This window comes from Rana temporaria, chromosome 1 (assembly GCF_905171775.1).
Source record: "Rana temporaria chromosome 1, aRanTem1.1, whole genome shotgun sequence".
Taxonomy (NCBI): domain Eukaryota; kingdom Metazoa; phylum Chordata; class Amphibia; order Anura; family Ranidae; genus Rana; species Rana temporaria.
The window spans coordinates 406,546,012-406,569,414 of NC_053489.1; the positions used below are offsets into that span (position 1 = coordinate 406,546,012).

A 23,403-nucleotide genomic window follows, 5' to 3' on the forward strand; every position below is an offset into this window, starting at 1 on the left:
ATTTCCCCTCTATTACTTTTTGATTTTCTTTTACTTCATTTTTAATTAATAATGGTAAACAGGACAAGCGGGGTGAGTCTCCCTAAACGGGGCACAGGCAGCAATAAAAGCTGACAGGGGTTCTAATCCCTCTCCACTATAACAACACTAAAACCCCAAAAAATGCCTTTAGATGTACCTTAATGTAAAATTGTCAAAACCTGTTTGGAGATTTACAAAACAATACACAATGGCTTTGGAATGTTTATACAGAATTAGGGTGTAGTATGAATATATTATACATGCAAGATTAGCTGACCACACATCAGTAGATACTTGGTAAAGCAAATCTGCATTGCTTGGGGAAGAATTGCCTCCTTAGTCCTTTCCATAGACCGTTTTCCTTGTCTAAAACAAGTCTTGTGTTTTCATGGGAAAATGTTATTTTCTTAGTTCCTTAGACGTTTGTCTGTACACTGGCTGTCAATGTATGCGCATGTACGCTGTCATTGTATGCGCATTTCAGAAACAGGTTGACCTCTCTAAATACCTGTATGTTTTTCATAGCGTAGCAGTAAATGGGGCTCCTTCTAAAGAATACATTTTAGTCCTTACAATTTTTTAATGTTTTCACCTATCAAACTTCAAAATGGTCAGTGCCTTTTGCATCTCTGTACTTACTGCATCTCTGTACTTACTCTGTACACTGCACATTGGAACATTTTGACTTTCAGGAGTACTTTCATATATAACTGCTTCTGTAAGAGCCGGTTCACACTGGGGCGACTCAGCCGCCTGACAAGTCGCGTCCCATTGTATTCAATAGAACCGTTCTAATAGGAGCGACGCAAGTCGCTCCGACTTAGTAAAAGGTTCTTGTACGACTTTGGGGGCGATTCGGGGCGACTTGCATTGACTTCTATACAGAAGTTATTTTGCAAGTCGCCTCTGAAATCGTCTTCAGGTAGCCTTGCTGAGTCGCCCCCGAAGTCGTGCCGCCCCAGTGTGAACTGGCTCTTAGAGTGCGGATGTTGTATACTTGTTTTTATGTGTGTAGTTTAGTTATTTTACATTACTATTTATAATTTTTTTTCTTTATAATTATAAGAAAAATACAGGCATTTGCTTCTGATCAGCCAATGCATTGGCATATAAGTGGATGTGTCCTGGGATTTATTTGAGGACTGTGATGGATCATATGCCCATAAAGTTTATGTTCAACGAAAGCTATTTTTCTTTAGTTTTGGATGGAGCGGGGAAGAATTGGAAGCTTTAGGCAGGCCACACATGGTTCAACTTGTGTATGGACAGGCTGACTGATCAACTTGGGTACAACCCGCATGTTGGGTTTTACCTGCGATTATCGCCACTAGCCATAGTCCACTGTCTTCTCCCAGCGGGGACGGCTTCCCCCGCCAGGAGAAGATCACGTCCTGGCAGGAGCGAATTACCGTATCAACATTGTCTGTGTTGATGGAGGGAATTGAGCATATATTTTTCCTGAAACCCATGGCTCTGTGTGTGGCTGGCCTTTATGCACATATGTCAAACACAAGGCCCGCGGGCCGAATTTAATCTCGCCAGGGTTTGCCATGTGGCCCTTGCACACGATTTGTAGCTGAAACATGACAGAACTCCATTCTGCTACCTCTGGCTTTCACCCTCTGCTCTCCAATGTCACTTATAATCACAGAAGCCTTCTGTGTTTACAAGGGACAGCTTTGCTCTCAGCGGCTCCCAGAACTAACAGATTCCTGGACACACTTGCAGCAGGACACAGCAGAAACGGATCTCTAGAATCTGAGAGCAAGAATGATCTGCCTGCAAGGTAAGTCATCTACACATGGAGGTACAAGAGCCAGGCCAGGTAGGGGAGAGAGATACGTGGAAGCTTTGGGGGGGTTGCACATTGTACACAGCACACCCCTGAGCTTTGTGGTCTGTACGTAATGCACTCCTGAACCTTGCACTCTGTACACAGCACACCCCTGAGCGCTGCGATTTGTACGTAATGCAATCCTGAACCCTGCACTCTGTACACCGCACAACCCTGAGCACTGCGGTGTGTATGTAACGACTCCTGAACTCTGTACACAGCATACCCCTGAGCTCTGCAGCCTGTATGTAACATACTCCTGAACCTTGCACTCTGTACACAGCACCCACCTGAGCTCTGATATCTGTATGTAATGCACCACTGAACCCTGCACTCTGTACACAGCACACCCCTGAGCTCTGCGGTTTGTATGTAACGCACTCCTAAACCTTGCACTCTGTACGTAGCGCATCTCAGGTGCACCTGCCCCTTTGAGAGCAAACATATTGCTGTCCGTGAAATTGAGTTTGACACACCCTGCCTTAATGGGTGCTTCCATCAATCTGGTGCCCCATTAGAGTTATTTACCTCCACATCCTGTACTGCTGACAAGGTTTTACCAAACGTAAGAGATATCTCCAGCAGCAACACAGAAGGAAATTTTTAGTACTGTATGGGAAGGCTAGAACCCCTGTTGGCTTAATTGTTGCAGATTTTTCCTCATTTTACAATCCAGTGTTTAGCTGCAGATTATAGTTTATGGTCATTTTCTTGTTTTTGGGAATGTATAGGCTTTCTAGGAGTCTTTGGTTTTGCTGATGGGTTGATGGTATTTTTGTGTATGTTGTTTGGCAACAGGTATGCTTTCACCTTAGGTAAAGATGTTGGCAACGGGTTCAGAAACCTTTCCTAAAATGTTTTTAAATGTATGTGTCCTCTGCACAACATTGCCTATCTAGGCAAAATAACAATGTTTTCCAGTTATCTCTCCATGATTGATTGAAGGGTTCCTTCCATTTCCTGGTCTCTGTGTGTTATATATTGTTAGTTACTTGGACCACAGTTAGTTTCTGTTTCTGTTCTACATGAACACACCCATACAGGTTGTGGCATCAGATTACAGGCATATCTATAAGAACGTGTGTGTGTGCGTATATTACTGTATGTATGCCATGTTCACCCTCTGGCCTACAAAGAGTAAAATGCTAAACCGCCTATGGACATTTCATGGTGATTTCTAGGGAGCTGCACTTCCAGCTCAGATCAACACAGCGCATCTGACCGGAAGTTGTAGGGGGCGGTGTGGTGCGCTATTTAGCACATCACACACAGCTCCCTTTTTTTTCTTGAAATGTACGAAAGTGCACTTCATGTCACTGTACAGCAGTACAGTGCTGTGGGATTCTATACAATCTGTTGCGATGAAATGCAGTGTGCATCACAGCGTGAATGGGACATGCATAAAACAAATGTGTGAATTTTCTCTTAGGCCCCTTTTGCACTGCTGAGGCTTGAAAGACATGCGGATTTACTGCGATTTCAAGGTTATGATTTTGCTGCGATTATGATGCGATTTCAAGGAATGCCTGTGTAAAATCGAGGTCTATTGACCTCGACTCGCATCAAAGTCGGACCAAAGTAGTACAGGGACTTTGCAGTCCCATGTTGCAGGACGTCGCACAAATGTAGACGTGCACAGTTCATAGTAGTTGATACATTTTGTTAATCCAAACAAATTCTAAAAGAGCACATAAAATAATATAGCGTCAAGTCAATGCTCAGGTCATATTGTAATTGAAGGTTATTTAAAATGACCTTTCCTTTTCAATCTGCAGCTCAGTAAAATACAATATGGCTGTCTGGAGGTGTTCTGTACACAGATGTTGTAGAGAACGCCCCCCCAAGATGTAATTTCATGCTTGTGTGATTGGCTCATTGAAATTTTGTTTTTTGTGAGATACTCTCAAAGGAAAAAAACACATCTAAAGGGATGCAGACCCTGCCACTTTCCTTATTAGAACCCTGGAAATGCTATGTGCCTGGGGTTGCTTGTTTTTTAAATTCTTTTTGCTCCTTAAAATGCCAACAATAAAAACCTTTTTATATCAAAAGATGGCCGTATCGCCTGCCTCCCTACGACACAGTTGGCTCCCATTTAGGGTGTCTAGAGGCGGTGGGTGATACCCTTGCCGCAACATTAGCATTGATATTGCTCTTGATGTTTAACTGCTTGCCGACCAGCCGTCGCAGTTATACGGCGGCAGGTCGGCTCTGCTGGGCGAGATCACGTAGCTATACGTCACCTCGCCGAGCAGCCCCCGCTAGCCCCTGCGGTCACTGCCGGGCACCAGCAATCGCTCGTTACAGAGCGAGAACCGGGAGCTGTGTGTGTAAACACACAGCTCCCAGTCCTGTCAGGGGGGGAAATTACCTATCGTCTGTTCATACAATGTATGAACAGCAATTTGTCATTTCCCCATGTCAGTCCACCCCCCCCCTTCAGTTAGAACACACCCAGGGAACATGATTAACCCCTTCCTCGCCCCCTAGTGTTAACCCCTTCACTGCCAGTGTCATTTTTATAGTAATCAATGCATTTTTATAGCACTGATCGCTATAAAAATGCCAATGGTCCCAAAAATGTGTCAAAAGTGTTCGAAGTGTCCGCCATAATGTTGCAGTACCGATAAAAATCGCTGATTGCCACCATTACTAGTAAAAAAAATATTAATAAAAATGCCATAAAACTATCCCCTATTTTGTAAACGCTATAACTTTTGCGCAAACCAATCAATAAACGCTTATTGCGATTTTTTTTTTTTTACGAAAAATATGTAGACGAATACGTATCGGCCTAAACTGAGGAAAACATTTTTTTAATATATTTTTAGGGGATATTTATTATAGCAAAAAGTAAAAAATATTTAATTTTTTTTCAAAATTGACGCTCTATTTTAAAAACCACAGAGGTGACCAAATACCACCAAAAGAAAGCTATATTTGTGGGAAAAAAAGGACGCCAATTTTGTTTGGGAGCCATGTCGCACGACCGCGCAATTGTCAGTTAAAGAAGTTGTAAAGGAAAACTTTTTTTTTTTTTTGCTGAAATGACAGTCAGTTTAGTTTTTGAGAGTTTTTTTCTGCTCTGTGATGTACTGATACTCAGAGCCGATACAGGGCAGTGATGGTTTGTAAAACGAAACTGATTGGCGTTGAGGGGTTTTAGACACACAGTAATCACACCTCCTTGATTAGTGACCGCAGAGAGAAAGCTCCCATGACTTTTTTCATGAGGGAACAGACAACCAGAACAGTTCAGAACAGAGAAGGATTAGAGCAAAAATGAACAATGAGGACATCAAACCAGGACTGCAGTAAGGTAAAGGAAGCTATTTAGCTTAACCACTTACCCCCCGGACCATATTGCTGCCCAAAGACCAGAGTACTTTTTGCGATTCGGGACTGCGTCGCTTTAACAGACAATTGCGCGGTCGTGCGACGTGGCTCCCAAACAAAATTGGCGTCCTTTTTTTCCCACAAATAGAGCTTTCTTTTGGTGGTATTTGATCACCTCTGCGGTTTTTATTTTTTGCGCTATAAACAAAAATAGAACGACAATTTTGAAAAAAATGAATATTTTTTACTTTTTGCTGTAATAAATATCCCCCAAAAATATATAAAAAAACATTTTTTTTCCTCAGTTTAGGCCGATACGTATTCTTCTACATATTTTTCGTAAAAAAAAATCGCAATAAGCGTTTATTGATTGGTTTGCGCAAAAGTTATAGCGTTTACAAAATAGGGGGTATTTTTATGGCATTTTTATTAATATTTTTTTTACTAGTAATGGCGGCGATCAGCGATTTTTTTTTTGGTATTGCGACATTATGGCGGACACTTCGGACATTTTTGACACATTTTTGGGACCATTGGCATTTTTATAGCGATCAGTGCTATAAAAATGCATTAGATTACTATAAAAATGCCACTGGCAGTGAAGGGGTTAACACTAGGGGGCGGGGAAGGGGTTAAGTATGCCTGGGTGTGTTCTTACTGTGGGGGGGGGGGTGGCCTCACTAGGGGAAACACTGATCCTCGGTTCATACAGTGTATGAACCGAAGAAAAGCATTTCCCCTGCTGACAGGAACGAGAGCTGTGTGTTTACACACACAGCTCCCGTTCCCCGCTCTGTACCGAGCGATCGCGTGTGCCCGGCGGCGATCGCGCCCGCCGGGCACACGCACGGGAGTCGGGGGCGAGCGGGGGGCGCGTGCGCGCGCCTCCGGCGGCGCGCGTGCGCCCCTAGTGGCGGCTAAAGGGTAGGACGTCATAATACGTGATCTCGCCTAGGAGAGCCACCTTGTGGACGTATTATGACGGTGCGGCGACGGCAAGTAGTTAAAAAAAAAAAAAAAAAAAAATCCTTTAGTGACCCTTTAAAGCGACGCAGTGCCGAATCGCAAAAAGTGGCTTGGTCTTTGACCAGCAATATGGTCCAGGGGTTAAGGACGATTTTTAATTAATGTTTTGCCGCTGTGTATATACATACACACACACACACACCGCTCAGTTGCTACTAGTAACTAACATCCACCATATTGCCCTGCTGCCAGACCTTCATCTATCACCTCAGAGACAATGAACAGCCATTTGCGTTGTTGTGTTTTTGTTTATTGGGGGATATTACTTGGTTGGGGGTAAGGGGGATATCGGATGCCCATAACATGTTGTTTTGCCATCATATTTAGCGATCATTAGTAAATTGATTTAGCCTTGAAGAACTGATGTACTTTCGAACATTTACAGTCTCTTCCCCTGCATATCACCATGTAGACTATTGCTCCACTTCCTCTGCATTAACTCCTGCAGACTGTTGCTCCCAGGACTGCTCTCCTCCTGCACAAAGCATCCACTGTAAAACAATTAGATCCCATCCCATCATCTTTATTATGGCAAAAGAGATCACTCTGAATAATCCCAGATGCTGGCTGTATTTGCTGCGTGATTACTAGGCCAGAGGCATGTAGTACCTCTCCCCAGAGGCCTAGTGATTTAACAGCTTGTACTGGTTGGTGGGTTTCTGATCCCAGCTAGCCCGACTTGCAAATCATGTGCCCTCAGGCCACATCTATTTGACACAATTCCCCACAGTCTCTCCTCTGTTCCAGGACTCCTCATCAATGATCGTGTAAAGATGAGGACTTCATCCATGACCGTGTAAGGATGAAGTTCCCTCCCGGGCTTCCTGGCATGCCTCAACATCCCAGAATGCCACTGTGGTACACTCACCAACCTTTTCCTGCCCCCAAGTCCATGATGGAGAACTTTAACTGGACATACGTTCCGACAGCCTCCAGCCCCTCTGATCCAGGATTCCTCATCTATGACCGTGTAAAGATGAGGACTTCATCCATGACCATGTAAGGATGAAGTTCCCTCACAGCTCTCCCGGGGCTCCCCCAGATTAGGATGGCCTCCTCCCACTGTCTAGTACTCCATTCTCCACTTCTCCCGGTCGACAACTCCCCCCCCCAGTGGCATGTCGCCTCAGCTTATATGGGAGGCCTGACCCCTGCCAATACCAAGTGGGGATTGGTCAGGGCTCCTCACATTAGCAGTCAGGTTTTATTTTATTTTGCTGTGACTTGTAGTGCTGTCCTTTTTAATAAAAGGCTACAATTTGTTCAGAGTGCGGCTGTCCAGAGACCATCTTTGTTCCTGCTTTGCTGAGTGCATTGCCTGCACCTGAGTTGTCTGCAACGGAGGATATTCATCTGGGTTCCCACCTGGAGCGGCTACTCCCTTTTCCCCACATGAGCTGCCAGGCCACTCCAGTCCTAGGCCCTGCCCCCTTTCCAGAACAATCTCCCTGGGAGCACAGGTGGTCACACCCACTGCTACACCCCCAGATCAAAACGAGCAGGCCTAGCCTGAAGCATAGGCCTGCCTAAATTTACCTGCACTGACAGTTTCCCTAACAGAAAATCCTATGCTAGTATCTACCTACGGTACAGGGTACTACATCGTTATATTTTATAATGTACAACAGAATGTACCAATGTTTCCTATTCCTTTTATGAAAGACTCAATAAAAACCTATTGAAAGATGGAACCCTAGAAATACAGCAGCTGCTTGATAATTATAAAGTCCCTCCCATACCGATTCACTGACCACATGCATAGCAGAAAGACAGGATCTGTGAGATCTCCCCTATCACAACGGAGATTTGCCATAGGCAGATCCCCATTCTGTCACTGCAGGGAATGATCGTGGCTGGCCAGCGCACATCGAGTCCACGTGCGCCCACAAATCGCTGTGTACAAGCCGATGTACAATGACAGCGATTCACGGGATCAAGCCACATTGCCGCAGTACAACTGTGGTGGCTGGTCCTTAAGCTGTTAAACTATTAATAAACCCAGTTTATTCAGTGCTTTAGATCTGGTGGCTGCATTTTTATTTATTTTTTTCCTTTTGTTGTTGTGATCTGGCCAGTAACACATCTTCTGTCTTGGACCCCTTTCACACTGAGGTGCTTTACAGGCGCTAGAACGCTAAAAATAGCACCTGCAAAGCGCCCTGAAAGAGACGCTCCTTTCACTCCAGTCTTTCACACTAGAGCGCTGCACTGGCAGGACAGTAAAAAAAGGTCCTGCTAGCCGCATCTTTGAGGCGCTGTAGGAGCGCAGAATACACCGCTCCTAAAGCACCCCTGCCCATTGAAATCAATGGGCAGCGCCGCCGAACCACCGGCAAAGTAGCCTATGCCATCTTTATGTAGAGCAACAATTATTTTTTTCAAATCCTTAGAGAGTTCTTTGCTATTTGGTGCCATGTTGACGCTTTACAGGCGGTTTTAACCCTTTTTTTGGGTGCTAGCGGGGGTTAAAAGCATCCCGCAAGTGGCTGAATAGCGCCCCGAAAATTATGGTATAGCACCGCTAAGAATAGCCGACGCCCCCACTGCCGCAGTGTGAAAGGGCTCTTAGGGTGCCTATGCTCTGAATGAAAAAGTAATAGAGAGACATTTTGAACAGCAGCATTGTCAATCCAGGGGGAGGGGAGTATTAGATGTACTGGCAGATTTAAATACGCTAATAAATGAGAGAGAGAGAGAAGGATCATCATAATCGTACTAAAGTCGGTAATGATCACGTGTGTGTGTGTGTGTATGGTATCTCAGAAAAATGAGTACACCTCTCACATTTTTGTACATTTTTTATTCTATCTTTTCATGTGACCACACTGAATAAGTTACTTTTCTACAATGTACAGTAGTGAGTGTACAGCTTGTATAACAGTGTACATTTGCTGTCCCCTCAAAATAACTCAACACACAGCCACTATTGTCTAAAACACTGGCAACAAATATGAGTACACCCCTAAGTGAAAATGTCCAAATTAGGCCCAATTAACCATTTTCACTTCCCCGGTGTCATGTGACTCCTTAGTGTTACAAGATCTCAGGTGTGTTAAATTTGGTGTTATCGCTCTCACTCTCTCATACTGGTCACTGGAAGTTGAACATGGCACCAAATAGCAAAGAACTCTCTCTAAGGATTTGAAAAAAATAATTGTTGCTCTACATAAAGATGGCCTAGGTTTAGGAAGATTGCTAAGACCCTGAAACTGAGCTGCAACACGGTGGTCAAGACCATACAGCGGTTTAACCACTTAAGCCCCAGACCATATTGCTGGCCAATGACCGGGCTATTTTTTACTGTTTGCTATAATAAATATCCCCCAAAAATATATAAAAAAAAATAAAAAATTTCCTCAGTATAAGTACATATTTTTAGTTAAAAAAATTGCAATAAGCGTTTATTGATTGGTTTGCGCAAAAGTTATAGCGTTTACAAAATAGGGGTTTGTTTTGTGGCTTTTTTATTAATATTTTTTTTTTTTTTACTAATAATGGCGGCGATCAGCGATTTTTATCGGTACTGCGACATTATGACGGACACTTCGGACACATTTTTGGGACCATTGGCATTTTTATAGCGATCAGTGCTATAAAAATGCATTGATTACTATAAAAATGCCACTGGCAGTGAAGGGGTTAACACTAGGGGGCAAGGAAGATGTTAATCATTTTCCCTGGGTGTGTTCTAACTGTAGGGGGGGTGGACTGACATGTGGAAATGACAAATTGCTGTTCATACATTGTATGAACAGACGATAGGTAATTTCCCCCCCTGGCAGGACTGGGAGCTGTGTGTTTACACACACAGCTCCCGGTTCTCACTCTGTAACGAGCGATCGCGGGTGCCCGGCAGTGTGTGTGTGTGTGTGTGTGTGTGTGTGTGTGTGTGTGTGTGTATGTTTGGGAGTTCTAAAGTTAATTTTCTAGAAAGAAAGAAAAAAAATGATTTTAACTTGTAAACAACAAGTTTGAATAATGGACCTGGTTCTTAAAGGGGTTGTAAATGTTCATTATATATATTTTTTTTAAAATAACAAACATGTCATACTTGCCTCCACTGTGCAGTTCGTTTTGCACAGAGTGGCCCCGATCCTCCTGTTCTGGGGTCCCGGGCGGCTCTCACGGCTCCTCCCCACAATAGCTAACCCCCTCTGGGAAGCTCTCTCCCAAGGGGGTTAGCTTGCGGGCGTGCTCCTGTGTCATACAGTCGACATGCATAACCGCCGAGTGTATGACTCTGCCCTGTAGCCCGGCGGCTGTGTCATTGGATTTGATTGACAGCAGCGGGAGCCAATGGCTGCATTGCTATCAATCTAGCCAATCAACGCAGAGACTCCGTGAAGAGGACGCCGGGGACGCGCACAGCAGGTGAACGGGCTCATGTAGGTAAGTAAAATGGGGGGGGGGGGGGAGGCTGGGGGACTGTGTTTGCCAGGGTTTTTTTTCACCTTAAAGGATCACTAAAGATAAAAAAAATTTTTTAAATAACAAACTTGTTGTTCTTGCCTCCACTGTGTAGCTCGTTTTGCACAGAGTGGCTCTGAACCTGGTCTTCTGGGGTCCCTCGGCGGCTGGCTCGGCTCCCCCCTGCAAGGACTCCACACCTTCATGTGAGCGAGCTCGCATGGTGTTGAGTTATTGCGAGCGCGCTCCCGTGATAAAGCGGCGGCCATAGCCATTGACTGTATCACTCGGACCCCGGCGCGCTGCGTCATTGGATGTGATTGGCAGCAGTGCCAGCCAATGGCTGCGCTGCTTTTAATCCATCCACTGTAGCCAATCAACGACCAGGCTCAACGGCGAAGAGGATGTCGGGGGCGAGCGCAAGACTTTTGAGGGGTCAGATAAGTATAACGGGGGAGCGGTATTGTCAGATGTTTTTTCACTTTAATGCAGAGAATGCATTAAGGTGAAAAAACACAAACCTTTACAATCCCTTAAGTGGTAATGGCTGTGTGTTGAGTTATTTTGAGGGGGCAGCCAATGTACACTGTTATACAAGCTGTACACTCACTACTTTGCATTGTAGCAAAGTGTCATTTCTTCAGTGTTGTCACATGAAAAATAAAATGTTTACAAAAATGTGGGGGGTGTACTCACTTTTGTAAGATACTGTATATGTCATTTTTAAGCCATGCTCACATTATTTTCTGCACAACACTGCACATGTATGGTGTGAATAGGGCTCGTAGAAAAAAATCATTTTTGTGTGCGTTATGTTCACACCATACATATGCGGTGATGTGCAGAAAAATGCAGCTCAACGGACATTGGGGGTTATTTACGAAAGGCAAATCCACTACAAATTGCACTGAAATTTTTCTTGGAAGTACAGTCGCTTTAAATCAGAGGGGTAGATCTGAAATGAGGGGAAGCTCTGATGATTTTTATTCAATCATGTGCAAGGTACAATGCTGTTTTTTTATTTTCCTTGCATGCCCCCCCTCGGATCCACTTTCAGTGCAATTTGAAGTGCACTTTGCACTTGTAGTTTGTACTTGTAGTGCAAAGTGGATTTGCCTTTCGTAAATAACCCCCATTGTTTGATTAAGCCCTGAGTCTGTTTATTTATGAAGAAGCGTAAATGACAAAAAAACTATATTGCTTTTGCTTTCATATTTACTTGGCAGTAACCCTTTTTGAGTCAAATAGAAAGTGATTTGACATTGGTTGTCCAACTAATTGGTACATGGCTTTAGAAACTAAGGGAGAGAAACGCAGCATAATTAAAACGAAAAAGCCCCTTGAAGTTTGTTCCACTTGAGTCTAAGATGGCAAAGTTCAGTAAACCCAGCAAAGGTTGAGGATCAGGCAGAGTTTAAATTGTCCACCCTCTTGTCTCATTTCTCCCTTTTCCATATGGGTTAGGGCCAGAAAGAGTTAAGCCCCGTACACACTGGCAGAATATCAGAAGACATTTCCCAGTTCAAAAAAGAAAAGAAAACCGCTGACATTCTGCATGTGTGTATGTCGGTCTGTCTGACAGAAGCCGGCCGGCTTCTATCAGATGTGCATGCTGGAAAACCAACAGCTGACCTACTTCGGATCACTTATCCGAGTGTTCTGGGGCACACATCCACCTGTCAGAACACAACAGCTCGGGGGGGGGGGGGGGTCACTGAACTAACCTCACATGGTTAGTACAATGTCTCTGACCAGAGCTGTCAGCTTTTTTTTTTTTTTTGGTGCAACCCACAAAAACTGTTAGGCCCAGATTCTCAAAGGGCTTACGACGGCGCAACGCAATGTACGCCGTCGTAAGTCCTAATCTGGGCCGTCGTATCTATGCGACTGATTCTTAGAATCAGTTACGCATAGATAACCATTAGATCCGACAGGCGTAAGGCTCTTACGCTGTCTGATCTTAAATGCATTTTTTTTTCGCCGCTAGGTGTATGGCGGTCGTTCCCGCGTCGAAATTTAAAAATGTCTGTCGTTTGCGTAAGTCGTCCGTGAATGGGGCTGGATGCCATTTACGTTCATGTCGAAAACCAATGACGTCCTTGCGACGTCATTTAGCGCAATGCACGTCGGGAAATTTTAGGGACGGCGCATGCGCAGTACGTTCGGCGCGGGAACGCGCCTAATTTAAATGCTCCACGCCCCCTACCCGGCTCATTTGAATTAGGCGGGCTTGCGCTGGGGGATTTACGCTACGCCGCCGCAACTTTACAGGCAGGTTCTTTGTGAATAAAGCACTTGCCTGTAAAACTTGCGGCGGCTTAACGTAAATGACATGCGTTACGCCGCCGCAGTTTTACGCCCATCTACGAGAATCTGGGCCTTAGTGTGTACCTGGGTTTATTCCATGAAGGGGTTTCTCGGGAGGGAGTATCAAAAGAAAAATTCTAGATGACCTCCTAGTTTTCAAACCCTTTTTACCCTGCTTTGCAGTCTTTATGTTGGAGAAACCAGGGAGTGGTCACTGGAAGGGGAGATGAGATTGAGGACAGCAACTGGCTCCTAAGTAGGGATGAGCTCCGACATTTGCACACTCCATGTGCAGAGCCCACCAGGAAGTCTGCACGGCGCTGTGCTAACCACAGGCAGGGAGACATTTCCTGATTTCTGCAGCCAGGCATCGGTAATATGTCTCTCTGCCTGTGATTAGCGCAGCGCCGTGCAGACTTCCTGGCGGGCTCTGCACATGGACTGTGCTATCATGTCGGAGCTCATCCCTACTCCTAAGGCCGGGTACTCACGAACAAACATGTACGGTGAAAGCGGTCCGTCGGACCGTTTTCACCGTACATGTCTGCCAGAGGGCTTCTGTACGATGGTTGTACACACCATCGTACAGAAGTCCGCGCGTAAACAATACGCGGGGCGTGTCCGCGGACCAGTTTCAGCATACATGTTTGGTCGTGTGTACGGGGCCTAAGTGTAATTGCTTGCATGTACTGGGCCATGGATTGCATCACATTCCTCTGATCTTGCATATATCTTGGGTATGGATGCCTTGTTTTAGTGTCTACATTTTAGAAGTGATGGGTATGGTGGTGATTGAAGGGAAACTCATAGTTGCCAATATAATTTTTTTTTTGAATGGCCTTAAAGCAGGCCTTGAAAAATTTGCATAGAATCTAGGAGCCAGCTGAAAAAGTTAGGAGCTAGTTTTTTTAAATCCTCTGCCCAGTGCCCAGAACTGCATGTCCCGGGCGTCGGTGCAATAAGAATTGTTCACGCCTGATGCCAAGTGCAAAAATGATGTGCGCTGCTGGGCTGCACTGATGAGGAGCACTGAAAGGTGGCATTGAAGGGAAACACTGTTGGGTGGCACTGACGAGGTGGCACTTCTCATCCACAGCGGCCGTAAGGAACGGATGTATATTTGTGGTATCTCGCGCCAAAATAAATTATTTTTAAATATAATTAAAAATAAATAAAAATAAATAAAATTGCTGCTACCCAAAAATAATCAGGTGATTATACAGTGCAAAAATATAAGTGGGTGGGTGCGCTGATTAATCAATAATAATAAATAATTGAATATAAATTAATATACAAAATATATAAATACTATAACACCTATTACTAGTGAAAGATCTAGTAAAAAAAAGTCCAAAATTATTGTGATGCTGATATCTGTAGTGCTCAAAAGTGAATAGTGCCAAAACATAAAGAAAGTCCAATAAAGGTATAAGTGGTTGGAGATAATTAATCTCTTGAATAGTCCTCAGTTGAAGAAAGACATGCTTCCAATCAGACTATAGGTCCACCTTCACCATAATGTTGGCTTACACCCAAAGTGAATATATAAATTGGCTCCTTACCAAATGAAAATGCCCCCTCTTTTGGTATCAAAAAGGAGGAGATTTATAGCTTGTCACAGGATCACCTGTAGTGGCAAATACGTCCTAGCAGCAGTGGCAGTTGCAATCAATGGAAATCCAATATGAGCATGAAAAATAAAATATGGCCAAACATAGTGTAACTTTGTTTAATAATTTTAAAAATAATATGCAGAGGGAGCCAAGTGGCCGCTTACTTTAAAAGGTGCCTCAAACCCGGCACTGAGGCTCAGTAGCATAGGGTCAGATAGCAGGATCCTGGGCGCTTGGATGCTCAGCTCGTGTCCCGAGCGTGCGTTCCACGTCCGCGATGAACGGAGCCAGCAAAGCAGGATGTGACAGGTAGAATTGCGTGGTTGGTTTCTTTATGTTTTGGCACTATTCACTTTTGAGCACTACAGATATCAGCATCACAATAATTTTGGACTTTTTTTTACTAGATCTTTCACTAGTAATAGGTGTTATAGTATTTATATATTTTGTATATTAATTTATATTCAATTATGTATTATTATTGATTAATCAGCGCACCCACCCACTTATATTTTTGTAAGGAACGGATGACCAATCAAGCCCGCAACCTGAACCCCAGCTGTCAAACTGGGAAGATGATGTTGGAGGTGGGCCGGCAGTGAGAGCAAGCCATGCTCATCACAGCACTGCCCACCAGAGGAAGGCGCTGGTTCACAGAAAGGAGCATGTATTCTGTTCCAGCAGGCAATACAGCGCGACATCAATTTAGGTCAGCCCCCCATTTTTTGTGGGGGAGTGGGTACCTAATTTTGACAGGTACCCAGCTTCCACTTGCGCTCGCTCCGCATAGGCGACTCCTGCTCACCCTTTTCCCTCCCTTCAATGTTTTGGAACACGTTACAGGTCCCAGAAGATTGCTCGGCCATTCAGGATGTGCAGTGTGCACACAGCTGTGAAGCCGCAAGCTGTCACAGCCAGGTGCCCACACTTGCAATGCTGGCGCCGCAGACAGGAGAGGAAGAGAAGCAAGGCTTTTGGTGGCCACATCGCTGGACCGTGGGACCTGTGAGTGTGTGTTTATTAAAAGTCAGCAGCTACAAGTTTTGTAGCTGTTGACTTTTAATACACAGAAAAACGCCTGGAACTCTGCTTTGCTTACAATTAGTAAATATATATATATATATATATATATATATATATATATATATATATATATATATATATATATATATATATATATATATATATATATATATATATATATATATATATATATATATATATATATTGCAGCACATATGGTCCATGTACAGAATCTCACAAGTTACATATGTACATTATCGCAATTAAATCTCACAAGTTACACATATACATTACTTGTGTGTGTGTGTTTTGGGTAGAGTTCGACCGATATGGGCTTTTCTCTGGCCGATGCTGATGCCGATATTTAGAAATCAGGGTGGCCGATATATGATGCCGATATTTTAGGCCGATTTTTTTTGTTTGTTTTGGTGGCACTAATTGGCACTGGAAAATGGCACTAGCAGAAGGCACTAATTGGCAGGTGGCACTCATTGGCACTGGCAGGTTGCACTGGATGGCACTGAAAGATGGTACTAGCGGATGGCACTGGCAGGTGGCACTAATTGACACTGGCAGGTGGCACTGATTGGCAGATGGCACTGGGTGACACTGGCACGTGGCACTGGCAGGTGGCACTAACAGGTGACACTGGCAGGTGGCACTAATTGGCACTGGATGGCAATAGTTAGCACTGGCAGATGGCACTGGTAGGTGGCACTGATGGCTTTAGTTGGCACTGGTAGGTGGCACTGGATGGAAGGTGGCACTGGTATTGGCACTGGCAGGTGGCATTGGCAGATGGCACTGGATGGAAGGTGGCACTAATTGGCACTGGCAGGTGGCACTGGTGCAAAAAAAGTGTCACCCCCTCTGCCCCCCTGTAGTACAGACACCAGAGAGCAGTGTGTGTCCCACGAGCGCGGGCCCCTCCTCCTCTGTGGGTGTAAACAGAGAGGAGGGCCCCCGCACTGGGTGTACCAAGATGGCTGCGGCTCCGGAGCTAGGCCGAAGCCGCAGGCCTTTCCTGATGCTGTGACCGTGGCGGCAATCCGCGGATTGCCGCCATGGTCACAGCATCAGGAAAGGCCGCGGCTTCGGCCTAGCTCCGGATCCGTGGCACCGCTAGCAGCCATGTTAAATATCTGCCTAATTCTCCAAAACGGCCAAATATCGGCCGATATATCGGTCGACTTATAGTTTTGGGTGTGATTGTAGTGCATTTTTGTTTCTTTAAATGGCACTTTTATATGCAGGGGTCTTTAAATTTAATTCCATCTGCATAGACTTTGCATGTTCTCCCTGTGCTTGTGTGGATTTCCTCCAGTTACACTGGTATCCCTCCACAGTCCGAAGACATTCTGGTAGGTTAATTGGCTCTTGTCTAAATTGGCCCTAGTGTGTGTGTGTGTGTGTGTGTGTGTGTGTGTGTGTGTATGTATATGTATATGTATGCATGTTAGATAGGGACCTTAGATCGTATCCTGAAAAGAAAGTCCTCAGTGCAACCAGCACGTGGTTGATGGGGGGCAGATAGAAGACCACAATTAATGGGGACAGATGGAGAATATTGGTAATTTTTTAATGAGAGTGTTATTGGCATGCCAGCTGTCGATCACAGGCATTCATAAATAGGCATCTCTTTACTATAAGTGACCTTAATTAAATACAGGCACTATAAGGGAAACTTGGTGGCGTGTTGCAAGTTGTTCTGCTGTGCCATAACCCTTAAAGTGGCAGCAGTAAAAGGGGTTCAAATACATTTAAATACGTTTATGTGTTTTATAGCCTTTTGTAATTGTTATGTATAAGCATTGCCCATCTTTTTTTGGATATTTGATATTCGAGTAAAGGGTTGTTTTTCAAGTCCTCTTCAAGTACAGGTGATTGGCTCCACCCTCTACAGATGACGCATTGCTATTACCCCCTCATTCTCAGTTTTCATTGTGTTTCCTGCCCTCAAAGATTACATTTCATAATGTTTGATGTTTTACCCTGCACAGGTGGTTCGAGTCTGCCCGTTGGTTTTATCCTGTCCCCTTACCTGAAGGTTTCCTATTTGTTAGATGCCAGATCTTACCCCCCCCTTTTTTTATTTTTATGAAAACAACTCTGGCGACTCCTCTTATTGTTGCTGGACAATTTTGCTGGTCGGCAGATTGCCAGGGTGCTGGTTGCATCTGTCTTTTGGCTTCAACAGTCTCTGGGGCTGGCTGGGTCTCAGAGGTGTTCCAAGATGGCACCCAACTTTTCTTCTGCTGGCGGGTGATGACACAATTCTGCTACAGCCGAGCTTAAGAGAGGTGGTCCCCGTTTTACTGGCTGCTGTTCCAGCATTACGAGAAAATGGGATGATTATCCCCCCCCCCTTTTTTTTTTTTTTTTGCATGCTGCTCATGCTTTTACCATAATGGGGGAGCGTGTCTCCTCTGCACTCTGTATATGGCTAAAGAGGTGTGAAAATTGGCTTCTCATCTGGAACTAGAGCTTTTTTGTGTGAGTTAAAACTTGGGTGTTTTTGAGCTTTCATCCAGGAGGGAGCAGGATTGTTGAGTTATTCCATCGTAATATTTCCCTGCTTTCTCTAGACTAAAAGCCACATACATATAACAAAATGTGTGTCAACTGTAAATCAGGCTCTTAGATGCTTTTGGCAAGCCTCTACACAGGAAGTGTGATTGCTACTGTATAGTATTTTCAGGGCCTGAGACTGCTTCCATTGTGAAAGATTTTATGAATTCCATGCTAGGCAAAGTGGTCTTGACATTTTGCACTTTTAAGCCACCCATAGACGCTATGAATCATGTATGGGCAGGCTGTATGTACCTAAGTATATCAAACGACCAACTTGGGTACAACCAACCTGCTGGATTTTCGATGCGATTATCGATAGGGGCTGTTGTAGATGCTAGCAATAATCACTGTCTTCTCCCGGCAGAAGGTGAGGCTATCTTTTGAGGTAGATAAGGAAGATGTGGTAGGAAGCTATGCAACCAAGTTTCTCTCCCCTGTTGAAGAAACGTAACCAGCTCCTGTTTATACCTCTAAAAACAGATTGATAATATCCCTTCAGCACAGAATGTTCTATACAGGCATACCCCACTTTTAAGTACACAATGGGACCAGAGCATGTATGTAAAACGAAAATGTACTTAAAGTGAAACAATACCTTTTTTCACTTATAGGGTGTAGTGGGGGCTCTGGGGCTGTAGTGGGGGTGTCAGAAGCTGTAGTTGAGGTCCCAGGGGCTGTAGTGGGGGTGTCGGGGGCACACTGGAACAGGGCAGGCTATGCTTCAGCTCCTTCTACTGGGCTGCAAAATGTCTGTACAGTACTTGTAAGCCACTTTACATACACTTGTGGGTATGTCCTTACTCGCGAGTGTATGTAAAATGAGTGTACTTAAAGCGGGGTATGCCTGTATAGGGTTTCAGGAAGGAAAAATGTAGAACCTTCCAAGTCAATCAGTCTCTATGGGATATGGTCCTATGAGCCATAGAGGAAGTTGTTTATGTCCCCATCATGTACGTGTAGGTTTCCTTTTACACTGGAAATTTTTTTTTTTCAAGTGCCCAAATAACGATACACTCTTTTCACAGATGTAGGAAAAAAATCATATCTGTCGAGAATACATTTTATGATTTTTATGGAGAGGAAGGCTGAATCCTGAGAGCCTGGGATGCTTTTGCTTTTTTCTTGGGCCAGGCTTTGGCATCCACTTGTTTGGCTTGATCTGCATGCATGGGTGGAGAGACTGGATCCTTCTCTCTTTCGGATACACCTATTAAACAGGTTAAAGAGTTTTTGGTTGCTAAATCAGTGGCGGTTTTTGGCAGATTCTGTTGAGTCAGTCAATGCCACAGGTAGGGCTGCAACTCTGATTAATTCTGCTAGGAGAGCCATTTTGCTTGAGGCCTGGGAAGGGGATGTTAATTTCAAGAATAGACGGTATTTCCTTTTGAAGTAAACTAAATTTTTGGTTCTGGTTTGGGGACTGTTTTAATCTTATTTTAAGAAGAGAGAAAAATGTTCCCCCTAAATAATAGATTTTGCAACAAGAAAATGTTCTGTAACAAGAAAAACGGGTGTCAGGCAGGTTACAATAAATATTAGACCACCAAAAGTGAACATCATTTGACAGGACTTGGGAAAGGTTGTGTCCAGCTAACTTTTAGTGAACCCCCAAAGGAAAGCAAGTGATGCCAGCTCAGGGGTAGAGGGAAGGCTTTTCTTTTTTTTAAAAACGATGAACAATGAAGAAGTCTGCATAAGCCCATATGTGTAGCAAATCAGAAGGAAAGGTGACCGCCTAAATTTTTTGTCGGCAGTATTACGCTATGGAGTTTCTTTCTGTTTTTTTATCCTTGAGACGTTAAGATGCCATCTTGTGCTTGCCAATCATCTGGAGTGAGTCTATTGGGAGACTTTAAACCCCTGTGCTCAGAGAGACCGCCCTGACAGCGGTCACCCTTTTTTGGTAAGGGAGACTACAACACCACTGCTTGGGTATCTTACTGGTGGATGAAGATTCCCCTCCTTTTCTTTTTTTTTCACATGTCCAACTTTGTGCACGATTATGTATCACAATTTAAGATTTTTTCTTTTATTGGTTGATTGTTTTAATCATTAATGTGGGACTTTTTTTATTCACCTTTTCATCATACATGTTTTTCATCACTGTTTGCCTCTGATCATTTAGGCGCATTCAAGATTTGTGTTTTGGTTCTAGGTGTTTATTTATCCTATACCATCCATATTGTCAATACTCACGTTCACTTCATTATATTATTGTTCACTTGCTTAGTGCTGTACCTATTTTGTTTTCTGAAAGATCACCAAAAGTCCTGCATGCACTTTTAGAAAGTTCAACCTAATAGAATTTGGTGGGACTGTATCCAAAAGCTTGGGTAAAACGCATGGAAACTGCACATGCACCAGTGCTGCGGCCAAAAATAAAAAAAATTCTCCTCGGGTTGTTGCTCTCCCTATAGAAGGGACACCTGCCTTCAGGGACCTTTATTAATAGGAGGTCCGAGGCGCTGACCCGCTCCATGTTTACCATGCTGGGATATGCATTGCGACCTGTTGGCCGCAACCTTGGTGTCTCTGACACTATCTGAATGGGCAAGGTTTTGCACAGACTGTGGAGGAGCACCAGCTCCCTCCCTAAATTATTAGACTGGCCGACCAGTTGGTCCAGGGCCTTCTATATGTCTGTGATGCCACACGGGGCATCCTTGATGTACAGAGCCTCTGTTTCAGTGGTGGTTTTGAGCCGCCTGATTTGGCTGAATTGCTGGTCTGCTGGCATCTTCAAATGCCCTGGCTGATTTACCCTTCAGGGGTGGGAGTTTTTTTTGGTACCTCGTCGGATGACAGTATCAAGGATGTCACTGGGGGTGAGAACACTCTCCTTCCTCAGTCCACTAGGGGAAAGGAGCCTTGCCTTGGGCCGGGTCCTTCAGTCCCTGCTCAGAAGAGGTATTTTTGCTTCAGTCAGGGCCCGCGGGTTGACTCCTCCAGGCCGACTAAAGACTCAACTGGGGGACTGATATGTCCCTGGGTGCGTAAGCCGAACACGCCGGCACCCTATCCCGCCAATGTAAGTAGCCTCCCCCTGCATGTATCTTGGGTGTGGGCACGGCTTTGCAGGTTCACAGCTCGGTGAATCTCCCTGCTCGCCGACCAGTGAGTCTGCGGGGTGGTCTCTTTGGAGTATTAGATAGGGTTCCTTCCTATCCACCAAACAGATTTTTTTCCTTGAGTCTTGCGGCTTGTCGGTTTGCCCTGAGGCAGTGTGGCGCTTGCTAAGCTGGGGGATAATTTGTACCTGTCCTGCAGGACTAGAGGTTTGAGAGATTCTATCCGAATCTGTTCTCGGTCCCAAAGATGGACAGGGTCTGTCCGATTTTGGGCTTCAAGGGCCTAAAATGCCTTTGTGAACGATGGGTAGTACCACACAGAATCCATTCGTTCGGGGGTAGCTGTGCTCCATCCGGGGGACTTTCTGGCGACATCAAGGACGCATACATGCATGTCCCATTTTGCGCAAGTCGCAGAGATTCTGTGCTTCGCGTTTGGGGAGGTCCACTGTCAGTTTGTGGCCCTTCCTTTTGATCTAGCGTCAGCACCAAGAGTTTTCACCAGGGTGCTCGCACTTATCCTAGCTTTGCTGGGACAGCGAGGTTTTGCCATCATGGGCTGCTTAGACGCCCCTTTTCTGAGAGCAGCTTCTGGCTCAGAATTAGTGGAGGATGTGTCTATAGCCATTGTGGACCCTCTGAAAATTTGGGTGGGTGTTTAAACATTTTAAAGTCGGTCCTGGTTCCGACTCAGCGTTTGGAGAACCTAAGGTTGATCCGGAGATATTGCAGACTATTCAGTCTGCAGTGAGGGTTTTGGCTTCATGCAATCGGTCATTTCTCCGTTTTGCATGCCAGTCCTGGGCCTGTTGGTAGCCTCCTTTTGAGGCGGTACCGTATGCCCAGTTCCACACTCGTGTTTTCTAGTGGGAGATACTGTCCAAGTGATACAAATCTCTTTTGCCTCTGGATCATCGGATCTGGTGAGCCACCTACTCGGAGTCTCTCTGAATTGGTGGCTGGAACCCCCGATGACTCTTCGGTCCGGGAAGTCGTTTCTTCCCATTCAGTGGACGGTGATTATGAGGGTCGCCAGCCTCACAGGTTGAGGGGGGAGCCTGGCGGGTCCAGTCGGCCCAGGGTCACTGGACTCTAGTGGACTCCTGTCTACCGATCAATGTCCTAGTACTTTAGGCGATTAGGCTATGCCTTTCCTCGTGGTTGAAGGGTCGCCCGATCTGGATTCAGCCGGACAACACCACGGCCGTGGCTTCGGTCTACCATCAGGTATCCTGGCAGGCGGACTACCGGAGTCGCCAGATGCCGGACCAGGGTGACTGGTCTCTGTACTTGGAGGTGTTTCAGCTCCCTGTCAGGAGGTGAGACTTACAGGGCATGGATCTCCTGTCCGCTCGTCTCGACCACAAGGTGTCGGAGTTCGTGGCCAGGTCTAGTGATCCCTGTACGGACGCGTTGGTGGCCCTGTGGGGTCTGTATCGCCTACTCCACAGAGTGGAGGCTGAGGGGATCGGGATGTTTGCCTCTGATCATTTAGGCGCATACAAGATTTGTGTTTTGGTTCTAGGTGTTTATTTATCCTATACCATCCATATTGTCAATACTCACTTCATTATATTATTGTTCACTTGCTTAGCGCTGTACCTTTTTTTTTTTTTTTTTTTTTTTTTTTTCTGAAAGTCTTGCATGCGCTTTTAGAAAGTTCAACCTAATAGAATCCGGTGGGACTGTATCCAAAAACTTGGGTAAAACGCATGGAAACTGCACATGCACCAGTGCTGCGGCCAAACTGCAGTGTACCAGTGTGAACCCGGCCTAAATTGGATTGCCAAAAATATTAAATGTTATTGCAACGGTGATGTTATAACTTGAAAGTGTATACCGTGATCATAGGTAGTATAGCCCAGTGTTAAAGTGACCCATACTATTTTTCTCGCTGTCCCATCTAACAGTAGCTTTGTGTGGAGGCTGTTGTAAGCTCTTCATTGCTCTACTGCTCTGCAGCTATGAAAACTGTGTGCAAGATCAACTTTACCTCATTTTACTTTTGCTTTTCCTTCATCCTTCCTTTCTCAGTTAACTGATGTATTTTTTTTTTTTTTCTTGGCTGACTTCAGTACAGCCATTGTGTTCATGCAGACTGAACGCAGATTACAAAACACTGGCTTTCAAGGTAAAGTACATTTTTACTCAGTTTTCACAGTTGCAGTTTAGGGATTGCTGGAGAGCTGTGACATAA

General features: G+C 44.8%; 1 protein-coding gene across 3 annotated transcripts in view; it reads left to right on the forward strand.

Moving 5' to 3' along the window:
* The window catches only part of SBNO2 (strawberry notch homolog 2), a 149,208-nt gene that overhangs the window by 12,661 nt on the left and 113,144 nt on the right, over positions 1-23,403 (forward strand). The window lies entirely within an intron of this gene.